Source organism: Colobus angolensis, unplaced genomic scaffold (genome assembly GCF_000951035.1).
Source record: "Colobus angolensis palliatus isolate OR3802 unplaced genomic scaffold, Cang.pa_1.0 Scaffold100, whole genome shotgun sequence".
In the NCBI taxonomy this organism is placed as follows: Eukaryota; Metazoa; Chordata; class Mammalia; order Primates; family Cercopithecidae; genus Colobus; species Colobus angolensis.
In genome coordinates this window covers 6,678,167-6,684,994 of record NW_012110920.1, presented here as the reverse complement: position 1 = coordinate 6,684,994, position 6,828 = coordinate 6,678,167, and the positions used below count along the sequence as shown (strand labels likewise).

At 41.2% G+C, this 6,828-nt stretch overlaps 1 protein-coding gene across 2 annotated transcripts in view; it reads right to left on the bottom strand.

The window, feature by feature from the left end:
* Positions 1-6,261, bottom strand: part of HSD11B1 (hydroxysteroid (11-beta) dehydrogenase 1) — a 49,701-nt gene extending 43,440 nt beyond the window's left edge. Inside the window, exon 1 of one of the 2 annotated variants that reach the window (XM_011938100.1) lies at positions 6,149-6,261. The gene's annotated coding sequence lies outside the window, so the exon portion shown is untranslated. The remainder of the gene's footprint in view (positions 1-6,148) is intronic. The other variant, XM_011938088.1, reaches the window with a different exon arrangement.
* Between the last annotated feature and the right edge of the window lie 567 nt (positions 6,262-6,828).

Genomic DNA, 6,828 nt, shown 5'->3' with positions numbered 1-6,828 from the left:
CGATCTCTTGACCTCGTGATCTGCCTGCCTCAGCCTCCCAAAGTGCTGGGATTACAGGTGTGAGCCACTGCACCTAGCCATGTTTAACTTTTTAAGAAACTGCCAAACTGTTCTCCAATGACTTTATTTTTAATCACCATTTCCCATTGATCTCTATTTCAAGCAATGGCTTTACCATCCATCTAATTAGTAATCCAGAAACTTAGGAGTTCTTTACTCCTTCCTCTCCATATTCCATTAATCACCAAGTACAGTCGATTCTACTCCTAAGTATCTCTAGAACCATCTCCAAATCTTCACCCTTTGTGACCATCTGTGTTAGTCCATTTTCACACTGCTATAAAGAAATACCTGAGACTGGGTAATTTATAAAAAAAAAAAAAAAAAAAAACTAGGTTTTATATTTATTCATATAATACATGAGGAGGGCTTAAAAAGTCACCTGGTACAAAAGGTTTACAACGAGTGACAACAATCCTTGCTCTTTCCTTTCTCAGCCCTGGTCCCACTGAGAGGCACTTTTAAATCTTAATTTATTTTCCCCTGAAAACCAACTCCACATTTGTAAACAATGTGCTTTTACTACTATTTCTTGATTTTGCAATTTTGGAAATTACTTATTCATTTCCTGCTAAGGAATGTTGGGATTTTGCTTTTTTACATCACACAAATACCCATTCCCTTTTTTCCAGATTCCTAATATTAAAATATCACATTTTTAATTAAATCAATAGTGTTTGTATTGTTACGATTAATTGTTTACAGCTGAACAATATGGTGCACTATGATACATTTTTTTCTTCTGGTCTTCACTGAATTCCTGGGAGTTAATAATCACTTCATTTTGATTTGTTTGCTTTGTTGTACATGTCCTTCAAACCCTCTGACAAGAGCTATAAAATTCAAATAAATAAGTCAAATTAATTGTGTAATCTATGAGTTCCTTTATTTTTTTCTTGGAGACATTTTACTGAAGCCCTTAGTCCTCCTGTCCCCTGAATCTGGGGACATTCCTTTGGGAATGGGAACTCTTGTTTTTCTCTTTTTTGGTTTACTTCCTCATGTATAATAAGGAAATGTTTTGAGACCTTTATGCAGGAGTGATGTTTCACATTTTTAACATATCAGACCCGCGCCAAATAAAGGACAGTGTGACGGTTCCGGTCAGCCCTGTCTGCTTGTCCTTGTATTACCTTCTCCTTGGTTGTTTTTTGGCCGGGTAAGGATTTCTAGAGAAGACACTGTTTTCTCTCAGAATTGGAAGATGTTGCTGTCTTGCCTTTCAGTTTCAAGCTTCCAGTTGACACTGAGAGGTCCAACTGCTGTTCAGATTTCTGACCCTTGGTTTGTGAACTATTTTTCTTTCTCCAGAACTTTTGGAGTCCTTTTATTCCTGGGGTTCTAACATTTCCAATAATATGCTTTGATGAGTTTTGTTGTTGTTGTTCATTGTGTTGGGCACCCACTGAGTCCATTGAATATGGAAATTCAAATCTTGTATTTTGGTAAATTTTAGAGAATTTTTTTTTTGATTATTTTATTCTCTTTCATTTTCTCTGTGTTCTCTTTTTGGACTTCTTAATAGAAGATGACAGAGCTCTTGAGCCGATCTTTTAAGTTTCTTATCTTTCTATGTCTTATGTTTTTAAAATCTCTTTCCATTTTGTCCTATTTTCTGGGAGATTTCCTCAATTTTATCTTCCAATGCTTAATTTTAATTTTAATTAATTAATTAATTTTTGAGACAGCATTCCACTCTTGTCGCTCAGACTAGAGTGCAATGGCACGATCTTGGCTCCCTGCAACCTCTGCCTTCTGGGATCAAGTGGTTCTCCTGCCTCAGCCTCCTGAGTAGCTGGGATTGCAGGCATGCACCACCATGCCTAGCTACTTTTTGTATTTTTAGTAGAGATGGGGTTTCACTGTGTTGGCCAGGTTGGTCTTGAACTCCCGACCTCAGGTAATCCGCTCACCTTGGCCTCCCAAATTGCTGAGATTACAGGCATGAACCACCATGCCTGGCCCTTCATTTTAATTTTTAAATGTCCAGTTGCATTTTCATTTAAAGAGCCATTTTTTTCTTCTCCATACTTAAAAATTGGTTCTTTATTTTATCATGTTATTATTATTTTTTGAGACAGGGTCTCACCCTGTTGCCCAGGCTGGAGTGCAGTGGTGTCATCACAGCTTATTGCAGCCTCAACCTCCTATGTGCAAACAATCCTCTCATATCAGCCTCCTGAGTGGCTAGGCATGCATCACTACACTACACTAATTTTTTTATTTGTAGAGACTGGGGTCTCTCTATGTTGCCCTGGCTGGTCTTGAACTCCTGGGCTCAGGTGATCCTCCCACTTCAGTCTTCCAAACTGCTGGGATTATAGGCATGAGCTACTGCTGGAGAAGGAAAGTTTATTTTCAGCCAAAAATTGGCTTCTTGATCATAATTCATGAATTATCTTCCCATACCTCTGGGGGATATTGATGTTGCTGTGGCCATTACTGATAATTATTTCTTCTGCTTTCTAAATTTCCTCCCTTGAGGTCCTCAGTATCAAAGGTTTTTGTTCCATGCCTAGTGTCTTAGTCTGTTTGTGTTACTGTCAAGGAACTCCTGAGGCTGAGTAGTTTTTAAAGAAAAGGGTCTGTTTTGCTTATGGTTTTGCAGCCTGCAGAAGAGGCACAGTGCCGACATCTCCATCTAGTGAGGGCCTTAGACCGCTTCCACTCATGGCAGAAGAGGAGCAGGCATCACATGGCAAGAGAGGGGTGGGAGGGGCCAGGCTCTTTGAACAACAAGTTCTTGCAGACCTCATAGAGTGAGAACTCACTCATTACTATGAGCATGGCACCAAGTCATTCATGAGAGATTCACCCCCACGACTCAAAACACCTCACATCAGGCCCCACTTCCAACCTTGGGGATTAAATTTCAATCTGCAACTTGGAGGGGACAAATATCCAAACTATGTCACCTGGTGATCTTTGTAAGTCTCTTCCTTGGCTGTCGGAAGCTTTGTGTATGAGGGCAGGGCTTGTCAATTTTTGGACTTCACTGTAGGATAATCCAGAAGGCCCCTGCTGGTTTCACTGGGGGAAGCACACATCAATGTCTGTAGTGTTTGTCTCTTTGGTTGGGTCCTTTCTACAGGGAAGAATCCTTAATTCTTCTGCCTAGTGTAAGCTGGGGTAGGGTGGGTGGAGAGGGGTAGAGCTAGGCTGTTTGTGTTCTGGGAGCTGAGCCAGTAAAATGGGCTGGGGAATCTCATCTTTCAGTATGGAGTCTTTCTCTAATCTCGCTATTTCCAGCTCCATGCCTAACCCCACCCTCTGCTGTGTCTGATGTCCCTAAGCCTGGTGTGTCTTTGTTAAGTTTCTCCAGAAAATAAATTTTCCTTCTCCAGCTGGAGTAGCTGTAGAGGCCAAGGGTCTTCTCCTGTGTTTACCCCCACCTGTTCCTCCAACTCCTGAGGCTTCCCATCATGAGCACTCAGACTCCAGCGGTCTTGGGTTTGCTAAGTCACTTATTACTCATCTATCCACTTTCCCTCTTGCAAGAGTGTTGACATTCCTTAACTGTCGTTATCTCTGTTGTTCCCATGTTCCCAGTCTTTTTGTCCTTATGGCTTATGGCATATAAATTCTTCTAGTGTCATCAAAGCATTTTGTCAGGATGCAGAAATTAATGTCTGTTCAGAGTGCCAAGTTTAACCCTAGATAGCTATTTTTGTGTGGCTTGTCAGGCTTGAAAGGAGAGGAAGCTTATAGTAGTGATATCTTCTATTTATCCCCAAATTACTAAAGAGTCACGAGCATGGAAACAGGACATTTTATTGCATGGTTTTATTGGAAGAAAAGGAGGGGGAAATATTTCATTTGTTTGTCCACTTAAAAAAATATTTATTGAGCACTAATACATCTCTGGAATTGTGCTAGGCACTGGGAATGCAAAGGCTTACAAATATGTGGTGTCTGCTTTCAAGGAAATTGAAGTCAAGTACAAGGAAAGTAGGCAAGTAAACCAGAGCTCCCCATAGCATGATGTATACTGTAATAGGAATGTGTGTAGAGTACTGTGGAAGTAGAGAAGGGACAGGCCACAGCAGCAGGAAAGGGCTCTGGGAGGTGGTCCTGGAGCTCGGTTCTGAAGGCTAAGTACAAGTTATGAGGATGTTGGAGAAAGGCATCCCAAGCAGAGGGAACTGCATCTATTCAGGCAAGAAGTCTAGAAACAACATGGTATTTCAGAGGAAACTCAGGTAGCCTGAATGGCTAGAGCAAGGGTCTGTGTTGGGGAGGGCCTGAGTAAGACTGGAACAGTCACTGAACTAGCCATGTCTCTCCAGAGCCTGATCCTGGGCCTACCAACAAGAGATCCAGAAATCATAGTATCTTATTCCCTCTGTGAATTTGAGCAAAGTTAAAACAATGTTAATTGTAAAATGAGGATAATATGAAGATTACATAAAGAAATGAGACATGTAAAATGCTGATCCAGTGGTAGGAATGTAAAATATTCTAGTTCTTTCATGACAAATCTGCCTTAAATCTCTCTCCTCCCTAGTCTCCTAACAGTTATAAAACGGATTCTGGAAAAACTTAACTATTGGGGAAATCTTTTTCTTCTTTCTATTTCTGCCAGGGGAAGATTACTTGAGCATCTTTTAACTGAATTTGTATTTAGTCAGCAGCTGCGATGTTTATGAGCTCTCAGACATCTGGGATACCTTCCTGTAAAGTTTTCATCATTTCTTAAAAGGCTCCTGGGTGGGACTCTGGGATAACTGAGTTCCAGTCTCCCTCCCATCACTGACAATACATGTGACTTTGGGCAAGGCCCTTCCCTTGTCTTGGCTTCAATTCCCTCACCTGGCAAATAAGGAGAAATAAATTAGATTACCTTTAATATTTGTTCTAGCTCAGAAATTGGACACAGCGAACTTTTAGCTATACTCAAATTAGTATAAAGAAAGAGCTGGGATTTTCAGATTTTATTTTCATATCATCCTAATGACAGGGAGGCAGTTCCTTTCAAATCCTGGCAAGCAAGCAGAAGTGAGACTGTTTCATCCCTCCTTACCTTTCCCACCCTCCTTTCAGCTTCCGACTCTGATGAACTCACACAAACCCCAAAAAGAAATACTTTCACTAAAGGAAACACTTCAGTTGTGTCCCTCGGATACTGGCAAGCTCTGTCGGAAAAGTCGGGGGAGTAGGACTCTTAAAAGCCAACTGTTGTGAAAACACATCATCGTTGTCTGTAGATGTTTTCTGAAGCATGCATCTAGCTATTTTAATCTCTCCAAGTGACTGGATCACTAAACCACAATACTCTGGATGATACTGTCTGTTGATGGCAAGTGAAGATTTGGGTAAATGGTGAGGGTGAAGCATGGTATTTCCCTTTCCTGTCAGGTTTCTCTAGTTCCTTGACCTGAAACAAGTGTTGGGATTTTCTCTGAAGAGGCCCGTTTAGGGCTCAGAGGGTCAGTATTCTGAGAAGCCCAGCTGGACTAGGATTAAGGGATAGATGAATAGCACATGAAGAATTTTGATTGACACATTTAGGCCTCCCTTGATCCACTGAACAAGACTTCTGGAAATAAAATGAGACTTTTCAACACTCTAGATCTAAATGTTAATAACATTAAACTAGCTGATATTTGGTTGCAGCATGCAGATATCAGCATGTTTAGCAGTTCCCAAGATACAACATAGTGTTTGTGCTCTGTCATTGGTTTAAAACCGATTTTAAAAACTGCTTACAACATTTGTATAATTCTTGCAGTCTTTTTGCAATTCCAAAAGAACATGCAGACATTTTTTATACTATCTTTGCAACTTTTTTGTTCCAACTTGACTTTCTGTGCCACAATGATCAGAATGCTGTCAGTGCCAGTAAGAGACTTCTGGTTCCATCTGCATCTTATCATATCATCCCTCCTACACATTCGAAAACTCATCGGGCATTTCTTCTTGTTTTTTTTCTCACCAGCATGTCACATTGAAATTTCTCTTTAGCCCAGCCCTCCTGTTCATTTCAATAGATTAATTATTTCAATAGCAGTTTTTTTTGAGGACCTACTATGTACTAGGCCCTGACAAATGGTGATACTATAATATATAATGTGATTTTTAAAAGTCTTACCTCAAGATTTCGAACAAATTTGACTTCTTTTTATTGATGTTCTTTTTTCTTTTGCTTCTCTTCTCTCTCTCTTTCCCTCCTCCTCTGCCTTTCCTTCTGTTTCATCTCTCTCTTCCTTTGCGGTTTCCCACTCTTTGGGGAGGGGCAGGATTTCCTGCTCAGATGTTGGTTGGTTTCTGGGAGGAGTCAGAAGACCTGATTTGGGACTGAAACCAGCTGGTCTGCCACCTGATACAAGAAGGTGAAACCCAGGCCAAAGAAGAAGTCCCTTATGCTAGGACTGAGCTGGCAGCCAGGAGGCACCGGCAGAGACTGCTCCAAAGAGAAGCCAGAGTGGACCAGTTCTGGGCATCAGGCATCAATCAGTACTACCCAAAGGACAGAGGAGCCCTTGAGGCAGCCCAAGACAGGAATGCTTGGAAGTGGTCCTGGTTTCCCTGGAGACTTATCCATTACTATTGTTAGCTCTTAACATGGGAGAGGCATACCAGACAGAGCCCCTGTCCCACCCTTAGCAGGTGCTCACTCTCAGATTCCTGGCTTTGTCTCAAAGGAAGTTACTGAAACAAAAACTGGGTTTGGGCAGGTTTTTCTTTTTCACCAGGAGAGACTCTAGCGATCCAATGCATTCTGTGAGGCCTGTGTGTCCACACATTTCTCAATTATAAACATAGGGAATC